Consider the following 10,965-nt stretch of genomic DNA (forward strand, 5'->3'; position numbering starts at 1 on the left):
AGTAGACGATATGAATGGCCGGTTACTTAAAAATTTAGTAGCCAAATTGGCTGGTGAGTGAAAAAGTTAATTTCAATCCCTGTGTGTAAGATTTCCATTCGAAGTGCATATACTTACTTGCTGGCAACCCGCCAAAATAAAAGCTTGCTGATTTTAGGTTTGAAATGTTTGAAAATTCACATTAAAAAAAAGTAAATATTAGCATTGTATTTTTAAAGTGTACAGTAAAATAATTGTATTTTTATTTAATACTCCTTTTTATATAAAAATATAATAGTATTGTTACACTTTATTTATTACTTTGTTTATTATTTTAGAAATAAACCAAGTGAATAAAGTGCAATAACGCTATTATTACTATCATTAATGATTTTCTATAGTAATATTTAATTGGTCACACTAAGTACAGTGTGAGCACCAACTCAAATCTCCAGGTGCTGTCATGAGAACCAGACTGAAAATCTTGTGCACCCCTGCTTATATGTGAATTATCCAAATGCACTCCAATTATTTCAGGTTCATACCAAAGCGCAGTTCACCTAAAATGTGCATTAAGAATACAAAAGTGCCACTGGTTCACCTTACTTTTCATTTGTACATTTCCAAATATTTTTGGGTGTTTGTTTCAAAAAGTTCAATGAACTTCCTTCTTTCACCTGAACACCTGCAGGAAAACAGGTTTAACACAGCCAATAGAAGACTATAGGTAAGTATAGAACTGCTGTAGCTTACAAAAGAAAAAAAAGTTGAGCTGGATATTTAATCAATATAAAGGAATGGCCAAATCAGCAGTAATATCACTATTTTTCCTCTTTCTGGTCAAGAGCGAGATGAGCAAAATATCGAGTCAGACCAGACTCCAGTTCATTTAAAACACTTATTATTGGAGAGTAGACAAACAAAAGCTGCATGTTGCAACTGTTACTGTTCTTGCATTTTTAATGTATGAGCATAGAACATATTATAAATGACACTTGTTTTTGTTTTGAAAAGTAACTTAGCAGAAACATTATGATGTTATACAAAAATGGACCAGAACTAAGTTCTGAATACTGACCTAATGTTACAAAAAGAAAGAGTTAAGACAGACAGCTATCTTCAAAAACCTTTAAGAACCAAGCCCAGACCTACTCGCAAACTCGTGCCGAAGCCTGAGGACACACGGATGACAGCGGCATACAAGCGATCTCTGCCTGTCAACAGTCATTGTGAGCTGGCATATGGGAGGCTGCACACATTCATGATCGCTTGTATACCAGAACAAAGAGCCATAGTTACAGTAACAAGGCCTGAGAAGTGGCACAAAGCTGCTGTTAGCAAACATCAGGCCTGGAGGCCATGCTTTTATTTGTCATCAAAAGGTCAGTGCTGCGGTTGTCTTCTTGGCACGCTGTTGTCTCACCTAAATGAGAGACAAATGGCTTTCAGAAATATCCAATTTGCCGTTTTTCCACTTGATGTCAAACTGGCCCGGTTCTCTGCACACCCTCAAAACACATGCATTACTATCCAGCAAACACTCTGTCACACTGCATAGAGCCAGATTTACTAAACAGGGCAAATTAATGAGAACACAACTCTAAAAAATGCTGGGTTAAATACAACCCAGCATTGGGTAAAATATGGACAAACCCAGCGATTGGGTTCTTTTGACCCAGCAGTTGGGTTAAATGTTTAACCCAGCATTTTTTAGAGTGTGGATAGTCCTGCGGGTGACACTGGCACAGTCAGATAATTTCTAATCAATCATCAATGTGTGTGTAATCTAACAACACAGGTGCAAACTGAGTTAAGAAATGCTAGTTTGGGGGATTACATAATTGGTGCAAATACCAGTAAACTGACTACAGCAAACCTTAGTAAATCATGTTGTGTGATTCATTTAAATACTCCCATAAATGTTTCTTCTGAAAGTAAAACTCCTACAATTGCATATGCAATAAGGTCAGCCACACCTCTTCATTGCTAATTTTTCACTGCGTGTATTAAATCCTGATAACTGTAACAACAAAAGTGGGTTTGTGCTCTTGACTTGTACTTATGCCACATACACTTCTGCTCAAAGACTGATATCCTAGTATCTTAGTAATTCAGCATCTTTATGTCATCACAAGCTGGTTTTGATGTTGGTTTGCTGGTGATTTAAAACTATGCCAGGTTCCTTGGCTATTTTCATGGTAAGTTGAAATACTAAAAAAGACAAAAAAAAAAACATCCTAAGGTTTGCTTTAGATGAAAACACAATATGAATTCAGGGTTGACTCTGTTAAAAATGTATTTGAATGTATGTATTTGTATCTGAATAATATGATGTCCTAAGACAACTTAAACGAGCACAATTTAATAAAATATGTTAAGAAATACTGGACACGACTGGCATGATAAGCATAAAGGTGGATTTTCATTTGACATTAAAGGGGTCATCGGATGCCCATTTCCCACAAGTTGATATGATTCTTACATGCTTTGGTTAAAATTTCTCAATGATAGTGTAAAACAACACCCTTTATAAAATGGAGAGTTCCGGTCCTTGATGCTGATTGGTTAAGCTGCGTTCTAAGCTGTTGTAAATTACTCTACAAACATACACCTTTGTTTACGTTTGTGTGTTGCTTGGCAACCACTTTGTTGCAACCACAACCGATTCTGAGGAACTACATTGTTTGGCGCTCTGCTTCGCATCGTGCCTAACAACGCCCCTTAGCTGTTATAAATTCACTGTAAACCACGGCTTCACGGGGCTTATTGCTTTTATAAAACGGTTATTCCATATATGTAGCAAGGCTTCACAAAATAAAACAAAGCAAATAAAATGTAATGGTATTAATAAAAACATTATTCTTCCACCAAACAATGTAGTTCCTCAGAAACAGTTGTGATTGCAATAAAGTGGTTGCCAAGCAACACACAAAGCTATTACTTGCATGCAGCAGAATTTTTTCTTATATGTGAATTCTCTAAATGTAATCCAAATTATCGCAGGTTCACACCACAGTGCAGAGTTCACTTAAAATGTGCTTTAAGAACACAAAAGAGCCACTGGTTCACCTTACTTTTCATTTGTGCAATTCCAAATGTTCTTGGGTGTTTGTTTAAAAAAATAAGTTCAATGAACTTCCTTCTTTTACCTAAACACCTGCAGGAAAACAGGTTTAACAGTCAACAGAAGACTATAGGTAAGTCCTGAGAACTGCTGTGGCTTACTAAAAAAAATGTGACAAAAAAAAATTGCCACCCAAAATGTGGGTGGCAAAACAATAAAGTACTGCTGTCAATGGAGACTTATGAGGAGCTCTAAATGAGATGAAGAACATTTCCAAACAGAAGGAAGCCGCCTAAGTCAACAGACAGCGAGGGGCTCTCTGCGTTTAGGACAGTGCTCATCTGCCATCATACTTCAATCATTCGGATAAATGGGAGGTGTGCATACATGAGCCAGTAAAACCTGATAATGGCTCTTCAGTGGATCACTGAGTTAGATATTTCATCAATATAAAGCAATGGCCAAAACAGCAGTAACATCACTATTTTTCCATTTTTTCTGGTCTACAGAGAGATGAGTTCATTTAAAACAGTTATTATTGGAGAATTGAGTAGACAAACAAAAGCTGCATGTTGCAACTGTTACTGTTCTTGCATTTTTAATGTATGAGCATAGAACATATTATAAATGACACTTGTTTTTGTTTTGAAAAGTAACTTAGCAGAAACATTATGATGTTATACAAAAATGGACCAGAACTAAGTTCTGAATACTGACCTAATGTTACAAAAAGAAAGAGTTAAGACAGACAGCTATCTTCAAAAACCTTTAAGAACCAAGCCCAGACCTACTCGCAAACTCGTGCCGAAGCCTGAGGACACACGGATGACAGCGGCATACAAGCGATCTCTGCCTGTCAACAGTCATTGTGAGCTGGCATATGGGAGGCTGCACACATTCATGATCGCTTGTATAACAGAACAAAGAGCCATAGTTACAGTAACAATGCCTGAGAAGTGGCACAAAGCTGCTGTTAGCAAACATCAGGCCTGGAGGCCATGCTTTTATTTGTCATCAAAAGGTCAGTGCTGCGGTTGTCTTCTTGGCACGCTGTTGTCTCACCTAAATGAGAGACAAATGGCTTTCAGAAATATCCAATTTGCCGTTTTTCCACTTGATGTCAAACTGGCCCGGTTCTCTGCACACCCTCAAAACACATGCATTACTATCCAGCAAACACTCTGTCACACTGCATAGAGCCAGATTTACTAAACAGGGCAAATTAATGAGAACACAACTCTAAAAAATGCTGGGTTAAATACAACCCAGCATTGGGTAAAATATGGACAAACCCAGCGATTGGGTTCTTTTGACCCAGCAGTTGGGTTAAATGTTTAACCCAGCATTTTTTAGAGTGTGGATAGTCCTGCGGGTGACACTGGCACAGTCAGATAATTTCTAATCAATCATCAATGTGTGTGTAATCTAACAACACAGGTGCAAACTGAGTTAAGAAATGCTAGTTTGGGGGATTACATAATTGGTGCAAATACCAGTAAACTGACTACAGCAAACCTTAGTAAATCATGTTGTGTGATTCATTTAAATACTCCCATAAATGTTTCTTCTGAAAGTAAAACTCCTACAATTGCATATGCAATAAGGTCAGCCACACCTCTTCATTGCTAATTTTTCACTGCGTGTATTAAATCCTGATAACTGTAACAACAAAAGTGGGTTTGTGCTCTTGACTTGTACTTATGCCACATACACTTCTGCTCAAAGACTGATATCCTAGTATCTTAGTAATTCAGCATCTTTATGTCATCACAAGCTGGTTTTGATGTTGGTTTGCTGGTGATTTAAAACTATGCCAGGTTCCTTGGCTATTTTCATGGTAAGTTGAAATACTAAAAAAGACAAAAAAAAAAACATCCTAAGGTTTGCTTTAGATGAAAACACAATATGAATTCAGGGTTGACTCTGTTAAAAATGTATTTGAATGTATGTATTTGTATCTGAATAATATGATGTCCTAAGACAACTTAAACGAGCACAATTTAATAAAATATGTTAAGAAATACTGGACACGACTGGCATGCTGAGCATAAAGGTGGATTTTCATTTGACATTAAAGGGGTCATCGGATGCCCATTTCCCACAAGTTGATATGATTCTTACATGCTTTGGTTAAAATTTCTCAATGATAGTGTAAAACAACACCCTTTATAAAATGGAGAGTTCCGGTCCTTGATGCTGATTGGTTAAGCTGCGTTCTAAGCTGTTGTAAATTACTCTACAAACATACACCTTTGTTTACGTTTGTGTGTTGCTTGGCAACCACTTTGTTGCAACCACAACCGATTCTGAGGAACTACATTGTTTGGCGCTCTGCTTCGCATCGTGCCTAACAACGCCCCTTAGCTGTTATAAATTCACTGTAAACCACGGCTTCTTTGGGTTTATTACTTTATTTTACCTTGTCAAAATCAGCTCTGTTCACAGCAAGCCGTTTTAGTGCATGTTCCTTTAAATGCTAATGAGCTCTGCTGACCCCGCCCCTCTCTTCCGTGGGGCGACGAGCTGTCCTCATGAGACTGTTTAATTTAGCCGTGGAACTCGCTAAGTAGCACATTATTAGGAAAGGTAATTTGCAAAGATTCATAAAAGAACCTCATACTCACTTCTTCTGTAGGTGAAGCTGGATCACAAATGATTCGCGCGAACATAGACACATTTAGGTAGATCGGGCGGCGCATTCCCTTCAGAAACAAACGTAATCCTCTGTGTCTTCAGCGGCTCAGATGTCAGGAGTAAATGACGACTGCTATGTTCATTATTACATCCAACAACAGAACACCTCAATCGCTTAGGAGTCATTCTGGTCTACATCTGCTCCAACGGTGAAACAATGGCGGACTGATGACAGCTCACTCAGGGCGGAGCTAAGCTAAAACACCAGCGTCAATCAACAATTGTGGGAGGGGCCTGGGTCTGTGTGACGTCACACAGCCAAGAATCTGAGAATGACTTGATTTGAGAAAGAGGATATTATTTATAGAGATTTAAGAAATACCACTGAGTGGAGTTTTATCATTAGGATGGATGTGTACAAACACTGCCAACACACATTTATGTTCAAATAACATGTAAAAGTGAGAACTTGTGTGTGATTCTGGAACATGATCTGATCCCAGCGATTATTCAAAATAAAGAAGTACATTTTATCCACAGAAAGGTTCATTTCCTACAGTTTGTTATAGTGCCCTACTATGGGTTTGATTTCCAGAGTATGCAAGAACTGATTAAATGTATACTTTAAATGCAATGTAAGTAATTTTAGATAAAAACTAGAAATGCACAATACTAAATTTCTCTGCTGATACCTATAGTGATTATTCAGAATGCCATCTGCCAACTTTTAATATAATGTTTAATGCACTTCATGTTTCTTTCTCTTTGTATTTTTATATCAATATGGTACACAATTATCCTATTTAGAGGTAGTTCAAAAGTAATCTAAATGTAATCAAAAAGCAGTCAGATTACATTACCTAAAAATAGGGATGTAACGAATAACTGCGAGCCGGTTGAAAATCGATTAAAATATGTGAATGTATAATGTAGTGGATTACATTACTAACTACAGTTTTATAGTTTCATGTCATTTAGAATCAGTAATGGACTACGATTTATAAGTAATCTACCCAGCTCTGTATAAGTAGCAGTTGTTGTATTTTTTTATCCAACTAACCAACTGTGCACATTGGATAACTTTCCTGAGGTAAATGCGAAGTAAAGTGACATACAGATCACAAGATATTCTATTTTTCCACAGTTGAAACATTTAAGAGCATCAAAACAACATTTTTATGTTTGAATTTCGTGATAAAATGGACAGAATGTGACCGCTGAGACTTTGTTTCATATCAGAAGTAACAAATCACAAAGTTTTATGCGATTACTGGATGGGAAGGTGTATTACAAATAATGTCTGGTGAAGGGAAAAACTGTGGACTTGGCATCCCCGGTTTAAACCACAGGTGATTCATGAGGTCAAAGAGCCTGTGCTAACTGTGCTATTTTTTTAAAGCATTAAAGTGAGATTTCATTCATGCATTATAATTGCATTAACTTCAACAGCCCTAAATTCTACACACATTAGTTGCTGTCTGACACTTTTTTTCCCACCCGCTTTTGATCGGGCCCTGATCATTGGCTTTAAAACAATCGGCCACTAAACAATTGATTGGCTGCATCCCTAATAAAAACATCTCCCAAATGCATAAATGTAAAATAAAGTGTCTGGAGTGGCTGAAGACCAAAAATACCAACAGGCTGTCCATTACCAGTTAATCACCAAATCAAAACTGTCGGATCAGAGGAAAACTGAAGCTGGAGCAACCACTGAACCTAGAAACCATGCTTTTCAAAACTAATCATAATAAACCAAGAGAAAACTCCAGGAAATATGAGTCACCTATTGGGGTTGGAAAAAACACAAGATGAAGAGAAAATACAAACATGTACAGAACACTTTAGTCTAGTTAAAGCGCTTAGATAGTGAAGTTGAAGCGCTGTTTGTCTCCCATCAGCCAAGTGGGAGCTGTAAGGATTTTACACCACAGAATGGAAAATATGACAAGCAGCTCAGAATCCAGAGTGAAGAAGGAAAACACATGAAGCTGAAGGCCTGTGACTTACTACACTAAACCCTTTACAACTGATTCAAAACAGGAACAATACAGGAGTACGTTATTTCACTCACGGAAGGAGGATACAAAAATAATCATCTCTTATTTGAATTGTTTTCATTTTAAAATGATCGATTTGCTATACATTTTCTTTTTTTTTTCATGATTCATTTAGTGATTAGCTTTTCATCAACCCACAGGAGTTTGTGAATCCTAGTTTAGGAAGCTCCGAATCATCACAGATATGACAGACTTCACCTTTTAACTAATTCAGAAACCACTTTTGCTTTTTCCTCCCAATCCTTCTCAGCTACTTCTCTAAAGAGTTATTGGAAATACCACATAAATGTCACGTTGAGTCGAGCAGCTCAATTTATGCTCAAATAATTTCTGCAATATAGTAACACATTAATGTTCTGCAGTGACACATTATACTTCTGGATAAACCGAACACATCTGAGAGGAAAATAAACCCTTAACACAGGCAGGAATGGTGCATAAATACAAGGGTGATTCAGCAGTAAGTGAGAATTATTACCAGGAACCCAATAGACAGCCATGATTCAAGAAGCCTGATGTGTGGGCTTCATTATATTTAGACCAGAGTTCCTGAACAATCCCCTCATAAACCCTAAATCAGAGCAGAAGCACGAGGAGCTGTATGAAAGAATGGAAAAGCCAAGCAGTTTTAATCATACCGTAATAGGATTGATAGTTCTGGACTTTCTTGCATGCAACTTGTTTTCATCATCAAGCACACATTGCCTTCATTCTCTGCTTTACAATGTAACCTCAGAGTTCAGACAAAATAGAAACTATCAACTGTATTTTTCTTGGATAACGACTTGATGACTTCTGTATTAGATATAATGTTATTCTGACCTTGAATTCAAAATATCAAAACAAGGGAGAATTTATGCTCTATTTTGACATAAAATGAACAAAGCGTATGACTCAAACCGACATGATTATGGAGAACAAAATAAGAACAAAACAATGAACTACATTTGTAGTGAACATAACAAAAACTAATTTATGAGATTCAAAAAGTGTGAATCTAGTGGTTTACTTTGCTAAAAATGTGCTCACCCTCCATCCAAGATTAGGATGAGTTTGTGTCTTCATCAGATTTGGAGAAATGTAGACACATTTTCAGCTAATTTCATTTGTGAGTCAACTATTCCTTTAATTTACATTGATCAACAACACACAAAGTTTATCAATGAAAACTCAACTGTGCTGGTTTGATGCACAATGACGTTATGGTGCGTCAGGCACATACATTTTAGTTGCCTTTTGCCATTTTCAAATGAAATGAACGAGTAAATGATGAGTTTTTATTCTTAAGTGAACTATGCTATTTGTTTAAGTATATTAATTAGTGCTGTCAAACGATTTATCACAAGTAATCGCATACAAAATAATAGTTTTTGTTTGTTACACACACATACAGTATATATTTTTAAAATATTTACATTCATATAATTTTTTTATTATAAATAAATATATTTTATATAAACCTAACATATTTTTCTGAAATATATACATGCATGTGTGTGTATTTATACATACATAATAAATATACACAGTACACACATACATATATTATGTAAACAAAAACTTTTATTTTGGATTTTGACAGCACTAATATTAATGTATGTCTGTTCTTTTTTGATAACTGCAGTTACACCTCAGTACAATGTTGTTTAGTTTTAATTCTGACAAACCAAACTATGATTCCAACTAAATTCGACCGATAGTGACACTACATTGGTTTTCACTGTCAAAAACAGAATTTGATCATTGTGATAATTTTTTTTTTCCAGAGACTTGAGTATTATAGGCCTAATATAGACACAACTCTCCCTCAAGTCACTTTTTGTAATGTATTTTTTGGGTAAAAATCCTAAAAAATGTTACATTATTCAACTGGTCATGTGGGGCTACTGAGATTAACGGAGGCTTCAGTAAGCATTATTTACATTTTTTTTTTTAAATATATATATAATTTTTAAGGCACTACTCATTTCATTTGTGCAAAATAAATAAATAACATAAAATAGAAGTACAATACAAATTGTTTGTCTAACATTTCCAGTACTTCAAACATGTAAATGCCATACATTTTTTTGGTTAAATTATGTTTTTATTTTAAATATGGTTTCTAATTTTCAATCTTGTGATGTAACCTAACTGCAACCAAGAGTTTTCCTAACTGAGGCTTTAACAATCATTCATTCAACAGTGATGCTGTCTAGAAAGCTGACACGATTTTGAAACGCAGCCCAAGTCAGTGTTTGATGAAAAGTGTGTTGTTATTTCCTCCTCTGGTGCTTATCACCGGTTAAAATAAGCAGTGATTTTGCATAACTTGTGTATAAAACTCGCTGTAGCAGTAAAAGCAGTGTGGCAGCCTAAAAGCCGAATAGTTGCTCCTGAACAGCGAGTAGCTTTCACTCGTTCCTTCAAAAGAAACTGAAAGAGCGTCGTGTTTGTCGCCAGACACACAATAGAGTATTGTGTTTGTTTCATAAAGAGAGGAATCGAGCGGCCTTCTGTCACACGGTGTTGAACAACGAGATTCTCGTCACAATAAACACTGACAGGAAAAATCTAACTTAACTCGAGTTTCACATCTTCATAAGACTTCTAAGTGTTCCTCCTCTCACTACAGCTCACACACATCACTAGTAGACTGCTGTTTCTCTTACCGTTCACTGTGTTCAGCGTTATGCTCTCTTCAGTCTTCCGTCTGTGCCGCTGCGCAAGTTTGAACCCGCGCTTCTCCTGTCAGAGCTCTGCAGTGGTTAGTGTTCACTCTGTAGTGCGCACTGCCTCGACAGCACACACCGCAGCTGCTGGACTGCGTGGAAATGTGACTGACGAGGATCAGACGCGCTGCGGTTTTTATCGGAACACGCTCACGCGACGCGACGCTTTACCTGCTGCGCTTCACTTCCTTAAAAGCAGAAGTATTCTGGCACCTCCACGCGGCTCACGATTTAAAGAAATAAAGACGTTTGGAGTGAGAACTATTGGACAGGGATCAAAATCATGGAAAACCAAGACTATTTTGTGGGAATTTTCAAGGAAATGTAATGGTGAATGTTTTTTTAGTTGTGCCAAGATCTAACATATTTCATTGGCTAATATGATTTCATTTATGTTTTAGTCGCCATCTATTATGAACAATTGGAATTTAATCCGAATTTGCAGAAACCCTATGTGTTATATAAATCTAACTAAGTTAGCGTAACATGCAAAGTAGGGTTAAACATCAAATGTCTT

General features: G+C 36.6%; 1 protein-coding gene across 2 annotated transcripts in view; it reads right to left on the reverse strand.

The window, feature by feature from the left end:
- The window catches only part of LOC107752718 (syntaxin-binding protein 6-like), a 54,925-nt gene extending 44,240 nt beyond the window's left edge, over positions 1-10,685 (reverse strand). The window contains exons 1-2 of one of the 2 annotated variants that reach the window (XM_016568742.1): positions 10,608-10,685; positions 10,389-10,556 (exon numbers count right to left, since the gene is read on the reverse strand). The gene's annotated coding sequence lies outside the window, so the exon portion shown is untranslated. Of the gene's footprint in view, positions 1-10,388 lie in introns of both variants that reach the window. The other variant, XM_016568743.1, reaches the window with a different exon arrangement.
- Positions 10,686-10,965: the final 280 nt, after the last annotated feature.

Source organism: Sinocyclocheilus rhinocerous, unplaced genomic scaffold (genome assembly GCF_001515625.1).
Source record: "Sinocyclocheilus rhinocerous isolate Xijiao unplaced genomic scaffold, SAMN03320098_v1.1 scaffold321, whole genome shotgun sequence".
Taxonomy (NCBI): Eukaryota; Metazoa; Chordata; class Actinopteri; order Cypriniformes; family Cyprinidae; genus Sinocyclocheilus; species Sinocyclocheilus rhinocerous.